The 23,238-nt window shown below is 36.2% G+C and overlaps 1 protein-coding gene and 1 long non-coding RNA gene across 2 annotated transcripts in view; both read right to left on the bottom strand.

Moving 5' to 3' along the window:
- The window catches only part of LOC149818528 (uncharacterized), a 59,391-nt gene that overhangs the window by 8,275 nt on the left and 27,878 nt on the right, over positions 1-23,238 (bottom strand). The gene's annotated exons all lie outside the window — the stretch shown is intronic.
- Positions 14,497-15,101, bottom strand: LOC149818529 (uncharacterized). The gene is made up of 2 exons (XR_016427375.1): positions 14,719-15,101; positions 14,497-14,632 (listed from the first exon to the last, which is right to left on the bottom strand). It is a non-coding gene; the product is annotated as an uncharacterized LOC149818529 (long non-coding RNA).

Below are 23,238 nucleotides of genomic sequence, written 5' to 3'. Positions count from 1 at the left end.
CCTCGCCTTGAGGCGCGTTTTTAATAACACTGGTTTGGAGTCTCTAATGATGTTAAGTGTTGTGAGAGTTTTAGGTTGCCTAAGAGTCATGCTCTCTCGTGAAATTGTCCACTCTGATGTATGGGGTCCCTCTCTTTGTTTTTATTTTATTTTTTATTTTTTATTTTTTTGAACTTCTCTCTTGAGGGCGTGTAGGCATACTTTTCAAATATATTTTTCCCTTCAGGGTAGACCGTGTATCCTATGTGTGTATGTGTGTGGTAGAAGGAATGACACTTGTTATTGCGAGATACGTGTATAAGCTCTTCGACAATTTATGGTCTACTGAGTAATAATTTTTTGAACCATAGTTTGTGTGAAAAAAATAAATTTGATCAGCTGGCTGCTGCCACATGCAATAAATTGAAAATTTCCTCTTGATGTATCTTGACCTTTACTATTATTATCTAAAGAAAGTTGAACTGCAATTTCGCTAGTATGTGTATATTGTATGTCAATTCATTATCACACCTCGAAATAATGTAACTCCAAAAGCAAGTTGTAGTTATTGTTTCATTTTCTTTTCCACTTTCAAACTGTAGTGACCTTATTGTAATTGATTCTTTGTTTTATTCTTTTCTTATATGTAATTTTTGGAGTTAAACAATGGGAAATGGAAGAGATATAGGATAGAATCATGGGACTAAAGTTCTAAATCTTAATAAAGATCTGAAACTTGTTGGACATGTAATTTGCAAATATTGTCAAAAAGAAACTACATGCGGTATTTTAAGACTAAAACATCACTTAGCTGGCACAAAACATAGGGTAAGGTTTTTTAAGAATCATCTAAGGGGTCGGTATGAAATGAAAGAGGAGGAACAAAGTAAGTTAGAGATCGGGAGAAGTGTTTATTTTGGTTCAGCATCATCAACAACCGAGAATGTGAATGTCAGTGGATCAAATACTATGACAAGAACATGCACAACTAGTCTCATGGACCAATTTGTGAGCAAAGAAGCACAACAAACCACAATTAATACGACATTCAAGAGATGAGAGAAAATACGTATGTAGTGCCATTGTAAGGTTTTTTTATGTCAATGCGCTATCGTTCAATCTTTGCAATAACCCATATTTTGGTTCAATGATTGAAATTATTGTAAATTATGGGTGAGGGTTCAAACCACCTTTCTACCATGAAATCAGAACATAAATTTTGAAGAATGAGGTAAACTCCACATGAAATATTAAAAGAGTTAAAAAACGAATGACTCAAAGTTGGTTGCAGTATTATGGCAGATGGTTGGACAAACGAAAAGGAAAGGAATTTAATTAATTTTCTTGTGAACAGCTCATCAGGAGCTAATTTTGAAAACAATTGACATCATTGAAATGTAAAAAATAACTGAAAATTTGTATAAGTTGTTAAAGAAGTTCACGAAGAGAATGTGGTGCAATTCATTATAGATAATGTATCAAATCATGTAGTAGCTGAGAATATGTTGACAGCAACTAAAACATATTTTTGGATACCATGTGCGGCTTGCCTAGATCTGATGTTAGAAGACATTGGAAAAAGATCAATTTTTAAATATATAATAGAAAAGGACAAAAAAAATTACAAGATATATTTATAGTCATGCATGGGTATTAAATTTGATGAGAAAGTTTACAAAGAAAAAACTTCTATGTCCAGCCGTTACTCGTTTTGCCATATCATATTTCACGCTTCATAATATTGGATGTTATAAAAAAAAGTTGAAGTAGATGTTTTTGTTAAAATACATGTAATCAATATATTTATATATATATACATATACTTATATATATATATTTATATTTATCCACCTACCCGATAAGGGGTATCTCTATAAATTCGCCCAATAGGGGCATTATAGTCTTTTTACCTTTTCTTTTTTTTTTCTTTTCTTTTTTCTTTTTTTCTTTTTTTCTTTTTGTCTTTTTTGTGCATTAAATGCACACCCATTAGGGGTCCCAACAAAGAGTCGTTGGGCCCCCAACGGTCACAATTGTGACCGTTGGGAGCCCAACGACACCTTGTTGGGACTCCCAATGGTGCCTCTCTCTCTCTCTTTTCTCTAATTCTCTCTCACTCCTATCTTGCCTATAAATAAGCGGGGTCTCCCCCTTTGTAAAGTGTGGCTTCTACAAGCCTTTTTGTGCCTTTATAAGATTTTATGCTTTCAAGCCATTGTTGGCTTTTGTGTATGTCCTCTTTTGGACTTGTTCTTTGTTTTCTATGTGTGAATGTCCATTGTAGGACATATATTTCTTTTCCGCATATTTCATTACATGGTATCAGAGCCTTGGTTATGCTCTTGATTCATATAGCTAGTTGACTAGTTATACCTCTCTTTTGGTTTGTCCTTCATTCTTGAGTCTATGATGGAAGGAAAACAAAAGATTGATCTCTCCTTCAAGCTTAATGGTACCAACTACATGAGCCATGGAGAACAACCTCAAAGGTAAAAAGCTTTGGGGATATGTTATGGGCACCATTAGGGAACCTCAACTTCAACTTACAAAAATGGATGGTGATCAAGAAAAAGCTCTAGAAGGAAATGCTCGCATGAAGGCTATTGAAGATCACCAATCTAAGGTCAAAGATTAGGAAAGTAAGCATGCAAAAATTCTTGCATGGTTCATGAACAACGTGGAGCTCAAAATTTGCGCCAACATTGCTAAATTTCGCCTAGCAAATGAAGCATGGTTCTTTATGAAAGGTATCTATACTCAAAAAGACGTTGCTCGTCAATTCTTTCTTCAAGAAAAAATCCGTACCATTAAGCAAGGTGAAATGAGTGTAAGAGATTACTATAGCACTCTTGGACCTTTATGGGATGAGCTATCCCTTCTAGAACCAAAATGGGTGTCTAGTGAAGATGTGGAAATGAGAAAAGAACAAATGGAAAAAAAACACTTCCAATTTTTACATGGGCTTAGGCCCGAATATGAACAAGTTAGATCCTCCCTTCTTCATAGATCTAAACCTCTTCCATTGGAATATGCCATAGCCGAAATATGCCAAGAAGAAACGCGTCTTGGCATGATTAAAGGAGGAGATGAAGTTCTAGCTGTGTCTAAACCCGGCAATCATATGAAAGCTTATAAGCCTCCACACTTTGGGAGACAAAATAACTATAATGGCAATTATAGAAAAGCCATTTGCCATCATTGCCAAGAACCGGGTCATATAAGACCTAATTGTCCTAAGATAAATGAACCTCCAAAAGGTAAGGTTGCAATTATTGAAGAAACCTCACAAAAGAAGGAGGAGCCAACGAAAGGGAAGGAGTCTTTTTCCCTTGCTCAACTATCCAAAGCACTTCAAATTCTACTCAAATCACCGTCAACTTCGGGAGTCGCCATTGCCTCTTCTTCTCCTCCAGGTATGTCTTCTTGGATTCTTGATTCTGGAGCATCCTTTCATATGACCCCTATTGAAAATGGACTATCCAATTTATGTAACAACTCCAAAAATTCTTTTGTTTCCACCGCCGATGGTACATCTTTACAAGTTAAAAGTTTTGGAACTTTAGACTTTTCAAAAGATTTCTTTGTGCCAAACGTAAGGATGGTACCTCAACTTAATTTAAATCTTTTGTCTGTCTCTCAAATATGTGATCATGGATGTGAAATCTCCTTCTCAACCAAGGATTGATCTATACAGGATCTCCAGTCCGAGAAGCGGATTGGGCAAGGCCATAGGAGGGGAGATCTCTACTACATGAACAATTTAAAACTTCCCACTAACTTATTTTGTAATCATGTCCAAGATAAAAATATTGAAACTTGGCATCAAAGACTTGGACATCCAAGCTTCTCAAAAATGTACTCCTTTCCCTTTGGAAAGAAATTTTGTAATGAGAAACATTTTGTTTGCAAGAATTGTATTTTTGGAAAAATGAAATCCACTCCTTTTCCAAATAGAACATTTGTGACCAAAAGACCTTTTGAATTAGTCCATTCGGATGTTTGGGGTTCTTCTCCGGTCATATCAAAAGGAGGATACTCCTATTATGTTACTTTCATTGATGACTACACTTGATATGTGTGGATCTATTTTCTCAATCTAAAATCCGAAGTCTTTAATTTCTTTAAAAAATTTCATATGATTGTCAAAAATCAATTTTCAAGTAATATCTCCATTCTTCGATCCGATTCCGATGGAGAATATCTATCAAATACAACAACAACAACAACAACAACTACGCCTTCATCCCAAAACAATTGGGGTCAGCGATATGAACCAAAAAAGAAATTCATTTTGGGTCTTCCACATGAATCCTTTTCCTCCAATCATTTCTATCCAACGCCATGTCCTTGGTGAGGTTCAAAGCATTCATATCCTTTCCTATCATCTCCATCCAAGTCTTCCTAGGCCTACCCCGACCTCTTTTAACTAATATATTTTCCCATTTCTCCAACCTTCTAACTGGAGCATCATTAGGCCTTCGCCGAATATGTCCAAACCACCGTAAACGATTCTCTCGCATCTTATTTTCAATGGGTGCAACACCTACCTTCTTACGTATCTCTTCGTTCCGAATCTTATCTTTTATTGTATTTCCACACATCCATCTAAGCATCCGCATCTCAGCTACACTCATTTTTTGAATATGATGTCTCTTGGCAGCCCAACATTCCGTACCATATAGTAAAGCGGGTCTAATAGTCGTCCTATAAAACTTTCCCTTCAACCGCAATGGCATTCTACGATCGCACAACACTCCAGTAGCACTTTTCCATTTCATCCACCCAACCTTTATCCTATGTTTTACATCTCCATCAATTTCTCCATACTTTTGAATGATGGATCCCAAATATTTGAAATAATCATTCACCGGTATATCTTGCTCACCAAGCTTCACTACACTCCCATCACTACTTCGTTGCTTACTAAACCGACATTCCATATATTCAGTCTTACTCTTACTCAACTTAAAACCTCTAGCTTCCAATGTCTGTCTCCATAATTCTAACTTAGCATTAACCCCAGCTCTAGACTCATCAATCAAAACAATATCATCAGCAAACAACATACACCACGGTACATTTTCTTGAATTGATCTCGTAAGCTCATCCATCACTATCGCAAATAGGAAAGGGCTTAAAGCAGATCCTTGATGTAACCCAACCGTTATCGGGAAATTGGTTGTCACCCCTCCACAAGTGCGGACATTGGTTACTACTCCTTCATACATATCTTTAATTATACTAATGTACTTGAGAGAAACACCTTTCTTCATCATTGTCCACCAGAGAACGTCCCTAGGTACTCTATCGTATGCCTTCTCTAAATCAATAAAAACCATATGCAAATCTTTGTTCCTCTCTCTATATCTTTCAATAAGTTGTCTAAGAAGATGTATAGCTTCCATAGTTGATCTTCCAGGCATAAAACCAAATTGATTCTCTGATATCATGACAACCTTCCTCAACCTAGACTCAATCACCCTCTCCCAAAGTTTCATAGTATGACTCATGAGTTTTATACCACGATAGTTTGTGCAATCTTGTATATCACCCTTATTCTTATATAAAGGCACCAAAGTACTCTTCCTCCACTCATTAGGCATCTTATTTGTTCGCCAAATCAAGTTAAAAAGATTTGTCAACCATTCTAAACCTTTCTCTCCCAAGCATTTCCAAGCCTCGATAGGTATACCATCTGGGCCAACTGCCCTTCTTGATTTCATTTTCTTCAAAGCCTCTGCAATTTCTTTCTTTTGAATCTTGCGCATGAAGTCACGATTTATCTCATGAAAAGGAATGGAGAAGTCTCCAAGATCTTGAGCATGACTATCATTAAATAGCTTATCAAAATAATCTTTCCATCTCTCCTTAATCTCCTCATCTTTGACTAAAACCCTTTGTGTTTCATCTTTGATACATCTAACCATACCCAAATCCTTCGATTTCCTATCTCTCATCTTTGCAAGCCTATAAATATCCTTCTCGCCTTCTTTGGTATCCAACTTGTCATAAACCTCCTTATATACCTTAGCCCTCGCGTTTCGAACAACTTATTTAGCTTCATTCTTTGCTATCATATACTTCTCCAAATTCTCATTATCACGACTCTTACTTAGATTTCTATAACACTCTCTTTTAACCTTAATAGCTAATTTGACATCCTCGTTCCACCATGATGTATCCTTACCTAGTGGTGCACCGCCTTTAGACTCACCCAATACCTCCTTAGCTACTTTTCTCATACCACCCGCTATCTTATTCCACATTGATTCTGAATCCTCCTCGAGACACCAATCAACTTCCTTAACTACCTGCTCTACAAACATTCCTTGTTTAGCTCCTTTCAGTGCCCACCACTTAATTCTAGGATCTATCCTATGTCTATCCCTTTTGCGGCATTGTCTAATTCTAAGATCTAAAATTAAGACTCTATGTTGTGTAGCTACACTTTCTCCTGGTATAACCTTACAATCGATGCAACAACCCCTATCTCTCTTTCTAAGTAGGAAAAAATCTATCTGATTCGTATTAACCCCACTTTTAAATGTTACTAGGTGAGACTCCCTCTTCCTAAACCAAGTGTTTGCTAAGATCATATCATAGGACAAACAAAAATCTAAAATCCTTTCTCCACTTTCATTTCTTTCTCCTATACCATAGCCTCCATGGATATTCTCAAATCTATCCCTACTAATGCCTACATGTCCATTAAGGTCACCGCCGATGAAAAGCTTTTCTCCATAAGATGTCTCTTGTACTACTCCATCTAAATCTTCCCAAAATTGATGCTTAATGGAATCATCTAAACCTACTTGAGGTGCATAAACACTAATAATATTAATAATATCCGTACCTAATACTAATTTAATAAGTAAAATTCTATCACCCTTCCTACGGACCTCAACTACATTATCTATAAACTGACGACTCATAACAATCCCTGCTCCATTCCTATTCCTATTTATTCCTGTATACCAAATCTTATATCCCCAAGGTTCTATCACTTTAGCTTTCTCACCTACCCATTTGGTCTCTTGAAGACATAAAATATCAATCTTTCTCCTACACATAACATCTACTAACTCTACCAACTTACCAGTTAAAGACCCTATGTTCCAAGTGGCTAACCTAATTTTATGGTCTTGGACTAACTTCTTTACCCCCACCCGTCCAACAAAGTGAGGGAACCCTTGCCTATTTGACACCACACCCGGGCGCCGGTGTGACGCGTCGCTTCTGGGCGACGACCTAGCAACCCTTGCACATTTATCACTGCCTCCGGGCCTAGAGAGTACAACGCGTCGCTCAGTAGGGAACGCCCCAACGAAATTCTCATATTGGTTCATTTTCATAGGATATGACAAAGTTTTTATGCTGGCTGTCACAGGCCTACCGCAACCCTCCTCCTTTATCCGGGCTTGGGACCGGCAGTGTATAACTACACAGGCGGAGTTGATGGAGAATATCTATCAAATGAATTTCAAAAATACTTGAAAACAAATGGCATTTGTCATCAAAGGTCATGTCCTAGGACTCCTCAACAAAACGATTTAGCCGAAAGAAAGTATAGACACATTTTGGAAATCACTAGGACTCTTTTCATTTCCAAAGAAATTCCAAAGTGCTATTGGGCCGAAGCCGCCTTAACTTCCACTTATTTGATAAATAGAATGATATCCTCATCCCTACAAAATATATCTCCATATGAAAAACTATTTGAAAGAACACCTGATTTTAATAGATTAAGAATTTTTGGGTGTAAATGTTTTGTCCTTACACATAAAAGAGATAAGTTATCTCCAAAAGCTATTGAATGTTTGTTCTTAGGATACGAAGAAAATAAAAAAGGTTTTAGATGCTTCGACCTCAAAAGCAACAAACTATATGTATCCAAAGATGTTACTTTTTTAGAAAATGAAAACGGCTTTGAGAAAAATAAAGATATTGATGAAAGCGAATATGTTTTCTTATTTGATCTTCTCTCTCAAAAAGATGTGACTCCTCACGAAGAGGAAGTTTCTAATGATTTAGAGGATATTCTTCTTAGTAATGTTGAAAATAAAAGTAATAATTTTGAAAATAGGTCAATTCAAACCTATGCTAAGCGTGGTCAACAAGTTCCCATAAGTGCTTTAGAAAAATACTCTCAAGATTCCAACATAGAAGAAACCTCTTTAAGGAGATCCAGCCGAATCTCCAATCCTCCTAATAGGTTTGTTTCCTATGAGTCCCTAACACCTAAGTATAGGGCATGCCTAATTGCATTACACTCTTATCATGAACCATCACACTATAATGAAGCCAAAAACATTCCTCAGTAGGTTAAAGCCATGAAACTAGAACTTAGTGCCCTTGAAAAGGCTAAAACTTGGGAAATAACCTCATTACCCACTGAAAAGAAATCTATTGGATGTAGATGGGTCTTCAAAATTAAAACTAAAAGTGATGGGTCATTAGAACGTTATAAAGCTAGGTTGGTAGCCAAAGGATATGCTCAAGAATACGGTATAGACTATAAAGAAACATTTGCTCCCGTAGCTAGAATGACTACTGTTAGGACTCTTATTGCAGTTGCATCTATTAAAAAATGGCCTATCTATCAATCAGATGTTAAGAACACATTTCTTAATGGTGAATTAAGTGAAGAGGTTTATATGGATCCTCCACCAGGAGTATCTATTTGTGAAAATAAAATTCTTAAACTTAAAAATGCACTGTATGGTTTAAAGCAAGCTCCAAAGGCTTGGCATGACAGATTTAGCAAAGTAATGACTAGCTTAAATTTTCGTAGTGCAGGGTCCTCAGTAGTTATTCTACTACTATATGTTGATGATATGATCATCACTGGAAATGATGAGCAAGGAATCCATGATATTAAGAAAATTTTAAAAGAGAATTTTGACATGTCTGACCTTGGTTTCTTAAGATATTTTTTAGGTATTGAGGTAGCATATTCTCCCCGAGGGTACATTCTCTCTCAGATGAAACTTGTCGTTGACATTTGTTCCAAGTCTAGAATTTCGGATGATAAGAAGACAGAAACCCCTGAGGTTATCAATGCAAAGTTAAGGTTGAAAGATGAAACACTTCTCGAGAATCCTACTCCCTACCGTCAACTTGTTGGGTCTCTGACATACTTATCCATCACTTGGCCAGACATAGCTCATGCAGTTCACTCCGTCAGTCAGTTTCAACATGCACCTACAACTGTGCACATGAGTGCAATCTTAAGAATAGTCAGATATATTAAAGACACCATAACTAAGAGAGTTTTTCTTTTTTCTTCATCAACTCTTGATTTAATTGCTTATACTGATGTTGATTGGGGAGGAAATCCCAATGATAGAGTCTCAACTACTGGTTTTTGTGTTTTCTTAGGTGACTCTATGATTTCTTGGAGATGCAAGAAGCAACACAAAGTGTCATTGTCCTCAACAGAAGCGGAGTATCGTGCAATGGCCACTACAACCATGGAGCTTGTGTGGCTTAGAAGTCTCCTCAGTGATATGGGCATAATCATCTCAACTCCTTCGAAGATATGTTGTGATAACAAGAGCGCTATTTATATTGCAAGCAATCACACCTTCCATGAGCGTACTAAACACATAGAGATGGACTGTCACTATGTTCGAGATGAATACCTAAAAGGAACCATAGCACTGCCCTATGTCACATCTGAGTACCAGTTGGCGGACTTCTTCACTAAAGCCCTTGCTGCTCCTCGTTTCATGTTTCTTCTCAACAAGCTTTCGGTTGTATCCCCGTAAAGCTTGAGGGAGGGTGTTAAAATACATGTAATCAATATATTTATATATATATATATATATACTTATAATATATATATAAAAATATTTATCCACCTACCCGATAAGGGGTATCTCTATAAATTTGCCGAATAGGGGCATTGTAGTCTTTTTACCTTTTCTTCTTTTTTTCTTTTCTTTTTTCTTTTTTTCTTTTTTCTTTTTCTTTTTGTCTTTTTTGTGCATTAAATGCACACCCATTGGGGGTCCCAACAAAGAGTCGTTGGGCCCCCAACGGTCACAATTGTGACCGTTGGGAGCCCAACAACACCTTGTTGGGACTCCCAATGGTGCCTCTCTCTCTCTCTTTTCTCTAACTCTCTCTCACTCCTATCTTGCCTATAAATAAGTGGGGTCTCCCCCTTTGTAAAGTGTGGCTTCTACAAGCCTTTTTATGCCTTTATAAGATTTTATGCTTTCAAGCCATTGTTGGCTTTTGTGTATGTCCTCTTTTGGACTTGTTCTTTGTTTTCTATGTGTGAATGTCCATTGTAGGACATATATTTCTTTTCCGCATATTTCATTACAGTTTTTGTCTCCAGATTTTAGATCTAATTACTATAAAAAGGCGGATGCTAAGAACATTACTCAAATTGTTCTTAATGATCATAAGTTTTGAGTTATTATATCATATGGAATTAAAGCCATGCCGCCTCTCGTAAAACTTTTGAGATTAGCTTAGTTGTCAAAAAAGCTAGGCAAAGCCAAGGCGGTCACAGCCCCTAAAAAGACTAAGCGAGGCCTAGGCGGTACCTCAAATAAAAAATAAAAAAAAAACATAAAAATATGTAAACAAACTACTAAAATTAATAACAAACATGTATACAACATAAAATCAATCAACAATAAGCAATAGACAAATAATAACATGTCGAACACTCTAAATCAATTATATTACATAAAAACAGTCAAATAGATAACTCATACGCTTATAGATTATATATGAATTAAGTACACAGATATGTATATATATAAGTATATATATAATATAAACACATAAAATTCTAAGAAACTACCTCGGCTAAGCCGCCTAGGCGGCGCCTTTGACAACTAAGAGGAGGGATGAATGGAGGAGAAAGAAAAAAAACAAGGTAAAAAAGAAAAACAAAAGAAGAGAATAAGAAAAAAAAGCTTTTGGGGCGAAAAAAAGAAGAAAAAGAAAAAAGAAAGAAAAGAAACAAAAAACTTTAAAAATATGACAACTATGTCCTTGCGGCTTAAGCATGGACAACCTAGGTAAAAAAAAATACGGCCTTACTGCCTAGACCCATAAGCTTAAGCAGTGGCCCTACACCTGGCTAGCCTAGGCGCAACTTTTGACAACCAAGGAGATTAGTGGACCTGTTACAGGTTTTTTGTACGAGACAATGGATAGAGCAAAGGGGGAAATTGCTCTAAATCTTGGTAATATAGAAAACAAATATAAAACCATTTGGGAGATCATTGATAGACGATGGGACTTGCAACTCCATAAGCCTTTGCATGCAACTGCCTATTATTTAAACCCTCAATTTCATTACGCTGACAACTTTAACCCATATGGAGAAATTATAAGTGATTTTTATGATTGTGTTGAAAAATTGGTTTCTGAAGTAAATGTTTGATTGAAAATTACAACACAAATCAATGCATTTAAAAAAGAAAAATGGTCGTTTGACAGAGTGGTGGCCATTACAACAAGGAAACTAAAAAGTCTTGGTAAGTTTACAATGTTTTTATTATTTTTTATTAAAATCATGCATTTAAAAATGCAAAGGGGTTATGTCATTATTAATGTTTTTATTATTTTATTTGAATGGAGCTGATTGGTGGAGTTCATTTATGCACGAAAACCCTGAGTTTATGAAATTTGCAATTTGAATTCTAAGTTTGACGTGTAGTACATCGGGTTGTGAGAGAAATTAGAATACCTTATCATTGGTATGTGTCACTACGTGACTTTGTATTTTTTTTAATATATTTTTATAAGTTCAATTATTTTATAATTGATTATCAATAATTTGGAACTATAGGTGCATTCAAAATGGAGGAATAGACTTGAACAAGAGAAGATGAATGTAATGGTTTTTGTTATGTATAATATGAAGTTAAGGGAGAGAAATATGAGGAGGGCGACCAAAGACACTAAGTTTAAATCATATAGACTTAGATGATAAGTAGATTGTTGAGCAAAAAGATCCAGTATTTGTTAGAACATCCGTTTCCTCCTGGGCTGATCTGCAAAAGAGGGAAAAGTGAGAAGAAAAAGATAGAAAGAAGATGAGACGCTGAGTCGTTTTTACTGCACACAGGCTCACGACTTTTCCATTCCATTATCGTGGCCTGGTTTAATGTATTTAAGCATTAGGTATTAGGTTACAAGTTAACAAGTTACAATATTACATACCTGCCCCAGTAAACACGTCAATAGGATTTCCCAACTTGGGTCTGGGTCAGACCCAAACTGGATCCAGACCCAAAATGCATCCGGCACTACATGACACTTAATACTCTCCCTCAAGTTGTGCATGGTCTTGAACCATGAACAACTTGTTCTTCAGGAACCAAAATTTGTTTTTCGTCAAACCATTTGTAAACAAATCTGCCACCTGGTCTTCTGTAGGAATAAAATGAGGCTCAATCTCTTTGTCTTCAACCTTCTGTCGAATGAAATGTTGATCTATCTCAATGTGCTTTGTCTTACTATGGAAAATAGGCTTAAAGGATATGTTAATGGCACTTTGATTGTCACACAATAAAATAGACTTGGAAATTTGTTCCTCCAATTCATTCAACAAATGCCTTGTCCAAGTAGCTTCAGCAGTTGCAGCAGCCATTGATCGATATTCAGCCTTAGTACTTGATCTAGCTACTGCTTTTTGTTTTCTACTGCTCCAGGATACTAGGTTTTCCCCAAGAAAGATGCAATATCTAGAAACCGACCTCCTTTCATCAGGATCTCCTGCCCAGTCCGCATCACTGTAGACCATGACATCATGCATGCTTCCTCTTTTCTAACTTTTCTGATACACCAACCCATCTCCAATAGTACCTTTTAAGTATCTCAACACCCTCTTGACTGCATCCATATGCCCTGTTTATGGCTCATGCATGAACTGCGACACTTGATTGACAGAATAAACAATGTCAGGGCGAGTAAAGGTAAGATATTGAAGCATGCCAACTACACTTCGATATCTTGTAGGATCCGGGTACAAATCTCCATCCTGTGAACTGAGCATTTGATGTAAGACACTCGGTGTAGACAAAGGCTTGCATCCTTGCATACCAAATTTCTTTAATAAATCTAGTGTGTATTTATGTTGTGTCAAGGTCAGGTAACCATCCTTCCTGTCTACCTCGACCCCAAGGAAATAACGCAAATCTCTCAAATCTTTCATCTTAAACCTTTGACTTAATAGTCCTTTTATTTCTTAAATGTGATTTATGGAATTCCCTGTAACTATAATATCATCAACGTATATCAACAACAAGGTGGTTATGCCTTTATCCTTGAAGATGAATAAGGAGTGGTCTAAGAGAGATCTACAAAACCCATGCCTCTGTATTTCTAAGGAGAAACTCTCAAACCACGAGCGTGAGGCCTGCTTCAAACCATATATGACTCTTTTTAGTCTGTATACATATGTGCTCGGGTCTCTCTCAGCATATCCTGGCGGTTGTTCCATGTAAACTTTTTCCTTCAAGTCTCCATGAAGAAACACATTTTTGACATCTAACTGACTCAATGTCCATCCATGTTTGATGGCTAAAGACAATATAATTCTTATTAGTGTTGTTAAAAGCGTTGAGGCGTAGCGAGGCGCTCCACCAAAATCTGAGGTGAGGCGTAAGCCTCGAGGCGCAAAGCGTAAGCCTCAAAAAAAAATTTAACTTAAAAAAAACTATAAAAATTATTTAAAATTATAAATAAATAAGAAATGCTTTATTGATGAAGCGCCAACCAACACGAAATAAAAAATCTCAAATAAATATGAAAAAAATATGAGATTAACATGTAAAAGTAACATTAATGCAGCAACTTGATCTATATAAGTATCTAATTGCATAAATATGAGCATTCATTTAATAAAAAACTAACATTAACAACAAAATGCATATTAGCACTAACAACATCATGTCATAATTAAAAAATGCATGTTAACATTAACAACCAAATGTTAATGTATTTGTCCAGAATTCTTTAAAATGAGAGTGTTAACATTCACAATTACAACTGAAAGTCCCGAAAAACATATAAATGGCCAATAGCTCTGATATGAATTAGGGCCTAGGCTCTTGTTGTGTCTCGTCATCATCAATATTTAAGTCTTCAATATCATCATCTGAAGAATCCATATAAATAGGTTCTTCTTCATCTTCATTCTCTGACTCTTCATCATCTACACTTTCTTCATCCACGTCCTCAATTACTTCTTTTGCTTTTCTTTTTCCTTTAATAAAAAATCATGTATTAAATATTTATGTTATGTAATTAAAAAAATACATTTATATTTATAGCTAGGTAAAAGGAATATAACTTTACCTCGATCTCTTGAAGACATGTCTTGCCTAAAACCACTTTGTGAAACATGAGATGAAGTGACTTTTTCAATAGGCACATGCTCAATGACATTTATGTAGAAGTTCGGATCCAACCATGAATCTTCCAACCAATTGGGATCACTTGGCAACACTGGATCTTCCTTCTCCACAATCCACTCATCGTCTGAGTCTATATGATCTAGACATATAGGGTCTTTGGTAGCCCTCCTCTTCATATTTCTCTCTCTTAATTTCATATTGTACATTACAAAAACCAATGCATTCATCTTCTCTTGTTCAAGTCTATTCCTTCGTTTTGTATGCACCTATAATTTCAAATTATTGATAATCAAATATAAGATAATTAAACATATAAAAATATATTTCAAAAATAAAATACAAAGTCACAAACCAATGAGAAAGTACTCCAATTCCTCTCACAGCCCGATGCACTGCATGTCAAACTTAAAATTCGAATTGCAAAATTCATCAACTCAGGATTTTCGTGCCCAAATGAACTCCACCAATCAGTTGCATTCAAATAAAATAATAAAAAATTGATAAAAACATTAAGAATGTCATAATTAACAAAAACATAAAAAAAAATATTGACAAATAACAACATAATTGCAAACTTACCAGGACTTTTTAATTTTCTTGTTGTAACAGCTGCCTCTCTGCCAAACAAGCCCTTTGCCTTTTTAAATGCATCAATTTGTGTTGTAATTTTCAACCGAATATTTGCATCAGAAACTAAATTTTCAACACAATCATAATAGCCACCCATAACTTCTCCATCAGGGTTGAAGTTGTCAGCATAATGAAAATGTGGATTTAAATAATAGGCAGCTGCATGCAAAGGCTTATGAAGTTGTAAGTCCCATCGTCTATCAATGATATCCCAAATAGATTTATATTTTCTTTCAACATTGTCAAAGTTTGAAGCAATTTCCTCCTTCGCTCTATCCATTGCCTCATACAAAAATCCCATAGCAGGTTCGTCTGCATCAACGGGTCGCAACACTTTCACGAGAGGTAGTGTAGCTTTAATTGCATATGATATGGCAGCCCAAAACTTATGATCATTAAGAACAATATAAGAAATGTTCTTAGCATCAGATTTCTTATAGTAATTAGATGTTCTAAAATTTGAAGATAAGAACATCGACTTTAACTCATTCTTATAACACCCAATACTATGAAGTGTAAGATATGTTGTGGCAAAACGAGTGACGGCTGGACGTAGAAGTTATTTCTTCTTTGTGAATTTTCTCATTAAATTTAATACCCATGCATGACTATAAATGTATCTTGTAATTTTTTTTGTCTTTTCCACTGTATCTTTAAAAATTGATATCTTTCCAATATCTTCTAACATAAGATCCAAGCAGTGGGCTGCACATGGTGTCCAAAAACATGTTTTTCCTGTTGTTAACATATTTCTAGCTGCCACATAATTTGGTGCATTATTTGTAATGAATTGCACCACATTACTTTCACCAACTTCTTTAACAACTTCTTCAAACAACTTACAAAAATTTGCACCAGTTTTTTTCATGTCGCTGATGTCAACGGATTTCAAAAATACTGTCCCAGATGAGCTGTTCACAAGAAAATTAATTAAGTTTCTTCCTTTTCCATCTGTCCAACCATCTGCCATAATACTGCAACCAACCTTTGGCCACTCTTTTTTGAACTCTTTCAAAATCTCATGAGTACAATCTACCTCGTCCTTCAAAATCCACGTTCTGATTTCATGAGAAGAAGGCGGTTTGAACCCTCGCCCATAATTTGCAATAGCTTCTACCATTGCACCAAAATATAGACTGTTGCAAAGATTAAATGATAAGGCATTTGCATAAAAAAATCTACCAATGGCACGACATACATTTTTTCTTTCATCCCTTTTGAAAGCAGTGTTTATTGTGGTTTGTCGTGCTTCTTTGTTCACAAAAAGGTTCATAGGACCAGTTGTACTTGTTTTTGCATCACTACCTGATCCACTAGTTTCTTTATTCACATTTTCGCTGGTTGATGATCCAAAATAAACACTTCTCCCGATATCCAACTTGTTTTGTTCTAACTCTTCTTTCTTTAGCCTCTGATCCTTTAGATGATTCTGAAAAAATCTTTTCACATCAGGTGGAACCGCTTCGCACATGCTTACACCATGCTTTGTGCCAGCTAAGTGATGTTTTAGCCTATAGATGCCTCATGTAGTCTCTTTATGACAGTAATTGCAAATTACATGTCCTACGAGTTTGGGATCTTTAGTAGGATTTGGAACTTTAACTCCATGATCCCATCCTACATCTTTTGCCATTGTTCAACTGCAAAAATACATAACACAAAATATATATTAACATCATGCATTCTGCTGACCACATTACATGAATAAGTTTCAATCTGATGTCCGTGTACATTTTCTTTTGGCTAAAAAATTTATAACTTACTTTCGAGGCTATAAAAGCAAGTAAAGGCAAGAGAAAAAATATTGATAAGCTCAAAGTTCATACAGGACTAATGGAAGTTTAGACCTAAACAAAAACACAAATGAGAACAACAACAACAACAATGATGAGAGATATAGAGTTTCTATGTCAAAGATTTGCATATGGTTTTTATTGATTTAGAGAAGGCATACGATAGAGTACCTAGGGACGTTCTCTGGTGGACAATGATGAAGAAAGGTGTTTCTCTCAAGTACATTAGTATAATTAAAGATATGTATGAAGGAGTAGTAACCAATGTCCGCACTTGTGGAGGGGTGACAACCAATTTCCCGATAACGGTTGGGTTACATCAAGGATCTGCTTTAAGCCCTTTCCTATTTGCGATAGTGATGGATGAGCTTACGAGATCAATTCAAGAAAATGTACCGTGGTGTATGTTGTTTGCTGATGATATTGTTTTGATTGATGAGTCTAGAGCTGGGGTTAATGCTAAGTTAGAATTATGGAGACAGACATTGGAAGCTAGAGGTTTTAAGTTGAGTAAGAGTAAGACTGAATATATGGAATGTCGGTTTAGTAAGCAACGAAGTAGTGATGGGAGTGTAGTGAAGCTTGGTGAGCAAGATATACCGGTGAATGATTATTTCAAATATTTGGGATCCATCATTCAAAAGTATGGAGAAATTGATGGAGATGTAAATCATAGGATAAAGGTTGGGTGGATGAAATGGAAAAGTGCTACTGGAGTGCTGTGCGATCGTAGAATGCCATTGCGGTTGAAGGGAAAGTTTTATAGGACGACTATTAGACCCGCTTTACTATATGGTACGGAATGTTGGGCTGCCAAGAGACATCATATTCAAAAAATGAGTGTAGCTGAGATGCGGATGCTTAGATGGATGTGTGGAAATACAATAAAAGATAAGATTCGGAACGAAGAGATACGTAAGAAGGTAGGTGTTGCACCCATTGAAAATAAGATGCGAGAGAATCGTTTACGGTGGTTTGGACATATTCGGCGAAGGCCTAATGATGCTCCAGTTAGAAGGTTGGAGAAATGGGAAAATATATTAGTTAAAAGAGGTCGGGGTAGGCCTAGGAAGACTTGGATGGAGATGATAGGAAAGGATATGAATGCTTTGAACCTCACCGAGGACATGGCGTTGGATAGAAATGATTGGAGGAAAAGGATTCATGTGGAAGACCCAAAATGAATTTCTTTTTTGGTTCATATCGCTGACCCCAATTGTTTTGGGATGAAGGCGTAGTTGTTGTTGTTGTTGTTGTTGTAGTAACTGCGAGTAGAAGCCAAAAAAATGGTCAAGATGGCAACTTGATGTAACATTCAACCATTTAGCCTTCACTGGCAAACAATTTAATTTGGGGAGGATTCAAATGCATTTAGAAAGAACTCAAAAAAATCCAAAAGATGCTCTCTCTCTCTCTGTACCAACCGATGGTTTTAGTTCCTTGATGCACCAATATATCTTTCCCAAGATAGGTCAATTTAGTCCAACAGTTTCAGCAACTCCTTCCGTACAGTTAAAGCATTTGCAAAAGAAAATTGAACAAATAAAACAAAAGCAAACACATGCCAGGAATAAAAAGGTTGGTGGTTCCAACATACTGAACATGAGTTCAAGAACTCAAACCAAATAATTGCAATAAGAATACATGTAGCAAAGCAATAAACACACCATGTTCTGCAAAATCCATGTCTCCATGAAGTTTGAACATAAATGAGTTGGTACATAGCATGAAAAAATAAGGCATCCAAAAGGTCAAACAAGGTGCACAAATCATATTATGCATCTTTTATGGACCATTCAAATTACTTGTATAAACCCTTTCTAAACAAAAAATCAAACAGAGAAAGGAAAAGGATTGCATGTAAGCTACTAAACGGCCGAGTCTATGCATTACTAAGCAAAACACACTTTTTGGTCATGAGCATACGTTTTAGACAAAGCATCAAAAATGCTTTGAGCCTCAACCGTGACTCCGACGCGGAAAAAGAAAGAGACAGGGGGCTTCGCCCCCCTGTCAGTCGACCAATAGAGAGAAGCAGAGGGGGGGAACCCTCTGCCCACCAAAGGCGACGACAAGGGGCACCGCCCCCTGTTGGTCGACCCCAAAAGAATGGCAGGGGGTAACCCCCTTCCGAAGAGAGGGGGCGACAGGGGGATCTGCCCCCCTGTCGGTTAATCCATCACTGAGAAGAAGAAGCAAAGAACTTTACCTGTCACCGGAAAACGCAGAGGTCGCCGGAATGGACGATGGTGGCTGTGAGTCATTGGCGCGGCAGGTCGCCGATGCCTTCTCAGCAGAGGAAAGAAGAAGGTGGAAGAGGCAATGATCGGCGACGGGTGGTGGCCGGCGGCGAGTGGTGGCCGGCGACAGCAGTGGCGGGGGACGAGAGGGGACTGAGTGGAGAGAGAAGGGGCGAGGGCTTTCCCTCGCCCCGAAGCGCCTGTGTCTTTTTTAAAGACATAGGTTCTCGATCTTTCGAGAATACGGGCCCGGATCCGGGTCGAACTCGGGTCTGGGCCATCCGATTTTTAATGCGCGCCTCACTTTGAGGTGCGCCTCGCCTCAAGGCGTACGCCTCAAGGCGCATGAGGCGTACGCTTTAATGATGTTGCGCTTTTTAAGTGCGCCTCAAGGCGAAAAGGCCCTCGCCTCGAGGCGAGGCGTGCTTTTTGCGCCTTGAGGCGCGTTTTTAACAACACTGATTCTTATTGTCCCCATTTTGACCACGAGACTGAAAGTCTCATCATAGTCCTGACCATATTCCTGTGTAAACCCCTTTGCAACAAGTCTTGCTTTATATCGTTCTATAGTGCTATCGGGTCTGTATTTGATTTTATAAACCCACTTGGAATCGACATTTTTGTTAGGAGGTCTGGCAACAATTTCCCATGTCTGACATTCATGAAGCGCTTCCACTTCTTCATTCATGGCCTCAATCCATTTGTTTGATTTCACAGCATAATGAAACCCTATGGGTTCATCATGCTTATCAACCTGAGACAGAAAAAGTTGAAGATCCATAGAAAAATTATTGTAGCTGACCTATTTGTCAATAGGATGTCTGATTCTATTCGAACTCCTCAGGTTTCCAACAGGCATATAAGTATCTTATCCAATGTGAGGAGCAGGGGGAGTACCTTTTTCTCTTCGCACATACACATACCCTTTAAATTTGTCAATAGGATGTGATTGTGGGTCTGCCCCTTCTTCAGTGTGTGAAGCTCCACCAACCTGATCACCAGATTGAGGTAAGCATGCTTGGCTTGAGTCAATATTATTTTGGTCAGTCGAGTTTGTTTCTTGAGTACACTGAGGTGAGCAATCACCATAAGCATCTGCAAATAATTCTGCATTCATCCACGGATGATAAACTTCTTCTCTGGGAATCTTTGACAAGTATTAAATGATACATCTCCAAGATTATTCTCGTCAAACACAACATTCCTGGAAATCTTAATACGCTTAGTCATGGGGTCATAGTACTGATAACCTTTATAATCATCAACATATCCCACAAATCTACACTTGGAAGCCTTTGGTTGGAATTTGTTCCTGAGAGAATCATCAATGTGAACATAACAAATGCATCCAAACACACGCAGAGCATTATAATCGGGTTGAATGTCGAAAAGAGAACAGAATGTTGAACTATTTTGCAAAACTGTCATAGGCAGATGATTTATAATATAGACAGCTGAATGGAATGCTTCTGTCCACAGACTAATGGAAAGATTATTGTCGTGCATCATGCTCATGGCCGTTTCAACAATATGCCTATGCTTTCTCTCAGCGACCCCATTTTGTTGTGGCGTATGTGGACAAGACACTCTACGCTTTATTCCATTACTTTGGAGAAAATCAGTAAAATCCTTCGATGTATACTCACCACCTCCATCACAATGAAAATGCAAAATATTGGTAGAGAAATGGTTTCGAACAAAGGCATGAAAGTTGCGAAATATGGAAAAGGTTTCAGACTTATGCTTCATAAAGAATATCCAAGTATAACGAGAGTAGCTGTCAATAAAGATGAGATAATATTGTTGAGAAACTATGTTTTGATGATACATGATAAATATGATATGCTTTCATGATGCATATATATGATACACGATAAATACATGATATGCTTTCATGAGATATGATAAATATGATATGCTTTTATATGTGAAACTGAATATGTTATATTATGATTGGATATGATGTGCTATGTATTTAACGAGTATTTGATGCAAGGTTATTTCACTTAAGAAGAGTGAAGACAACTTGATCAAGTGCAACTATTTGATGCAATCATACTACTTTGAAGAAAAAGCTTGATGGGCCATACATTCATAAAGATTATCCAAGAAGATCGGCTTCCTCAAGATGAAGATTTTTTTCTTCTTTAGAGTCATATGTAACAGAACCTTCAGAAGCATGCATATTTCATATTAGACTATATGCTTTGAAATCATACAAGCCATTTATTTACAAAAAGTTAAGCTCTCATAAAAGGATACGTCATGTATATTGTAGCATTTCAAAAACATTTTTTTGAAACAAATCATTGTACTTCCTACAAGCATTTATGAAAAAGACATTTTGACAAGATATAATAGCTCATGATTTCAAAAGCATTAATTGTACTTTCTTAAAAGCATTTATGAAAAAGACATTTTGACAAGATATAATATCTCATGATTTCAAAAGCATTAATTGTACCTTCTAACATGCATTTATGAAAAAGACAACTTGAAAAGATATAAAAGCTAATGATTTCAAATATGAAAGAAAAAGACAAAATGAATTAATTCATAATACACAAACATTTACGTAAGAAATTTTGGTTCATAATACATAAGCATTTATGTAAGAAAAGACAAAATGTGAAAAGATGTATTGGTTCATAATACATAAGCATTTATGTAAGAAAAGACAAAATGCATTAGTTCATAATACACAAATTTTTACGTAAGAAATTTTTGTTCATAATACATAAGCATTTATGTAAGAAAAGACAAAATGCATTAGTTCATAATACACAAATTTTTACGTAAGAAATTTTTGTTCATAATACATAAACATTTATGTAAGAAAAGACAAATTATGAAAAGATAATACACAAGCATTTATTTGAGAAATGACTATTTGTAATATAAGTATTACTCAAGCATTTAGTGTACTTCACAACCATTCATTTTAGAATTGACGATTTGAGAAAATAAATATTATTTTATTAAAATAAGAAATGACCATTTCTTTCTGTAAGCATTAAATGCCACCTCAAAAAGCATTTGAGAAATGACTATTTATTTATAAATAAAACCCATACTCAAGAATGTCGACTTACTTAAAGTCATCATTCCTTCTGTAAACATTAAATGCTATTCCAAAAAGCTTTTAAGAAATGACCATTTATAAATAAAGTACTCAACAAACATTTATCACACTTACATACATTTATTATAAGTGACGACTTGTAAGAAAAATATTAATATACTAATATTCATTAAATTGAGTAAAGACAAAATTACATGATAGAATATATTCCAACGTTCAATGTACTACAAACCATTAAATTGAGTAAAGACAAAACTACATGATAAACTACACTTCAACGTTCAAAAATACTACAGATCATTTATTATGAGAAAAGACCTAATACAAAGAATAACTCATTTAAAATACACCAACGAATAGTGTACTCCAAAAATGCTTCGTATGGAAAGAAGACTTTTTGAAAAAGCAATATAGTACACTTATCTTTTTCACACTAAGTTGTTTTTGAAATGACCTGACTTCTCATATCCCAAAAGGACAATCATTTCAAAAAGACAACGACTAGTTTTCTAAAGACTATATATATACAAACACAACAGTGTGAAAAGACAAGCAAGCTTTCAACGAGAAAAATTCTTGCTCGACACTCTGAGAAAAGAGCTTAGAAAAAGAAAGAGAAAAAGTCAAGAAAAGCTTTCAGAAAAATACAAGAGTGTGTAAGAAAAGAAAAAGATCATTCTGAGAATCTTCATACGTGCATTCATACTTTGCATATCATTCTGAAGGTTCTATAGGAAAGTGTTGTAACTTTCTGATTTCTGATTGTATTCCTTCTCTGTTGAGAGAAGTAGATCTCTGTGAAAGAGGGTGTTTTCCTTCTCTGTTGAGAGAAGTAGACCTCTGAGGAAGAGGGTGTTTTCCCTTCTCTGTTGAGAGAAGTAGACCTCTGAGGAAGAGGGTGTTTCCCTTCTCTGTTGAGAGAAGTAGACCTCTGAGGAAGAGGGTGTTGTACTATTTATCCGGTGACTCGGATGTTATAGTGGAAGGCTCAAGTGTTTTACTTGGGGACTGGATGTAGGTCAGTAACTCGGCCGAACCAGTATAAATCCTGTGTTTATTGTGTTGTGCCTTATTGCCTTATTTTTTTATTTTATTGATCTGCATCGTATTTCACTATTCACCCCCCC

The sequence above is a fragment of the Nuphar pumila genome, chromosome 13 (assembly GCF_984573655.1).
Source record: "Nuphar pumila chromosome 13, dmNupPumi1.hap1.1, whole genome shotgun sequence".
NCBI classification, from domain to species: Eukaryota; Viridiplantae; Streptophyta; class Magnoliopsida; order Nymphaeales; family Nymphaeaceae; genus Nuphar; species Nuphar pumila.
The sequence above is the reverse complement of the archived record's forward strand: the minus strand, read 5'-3'. Positions and strand labels throughout refer to the sequence as shown.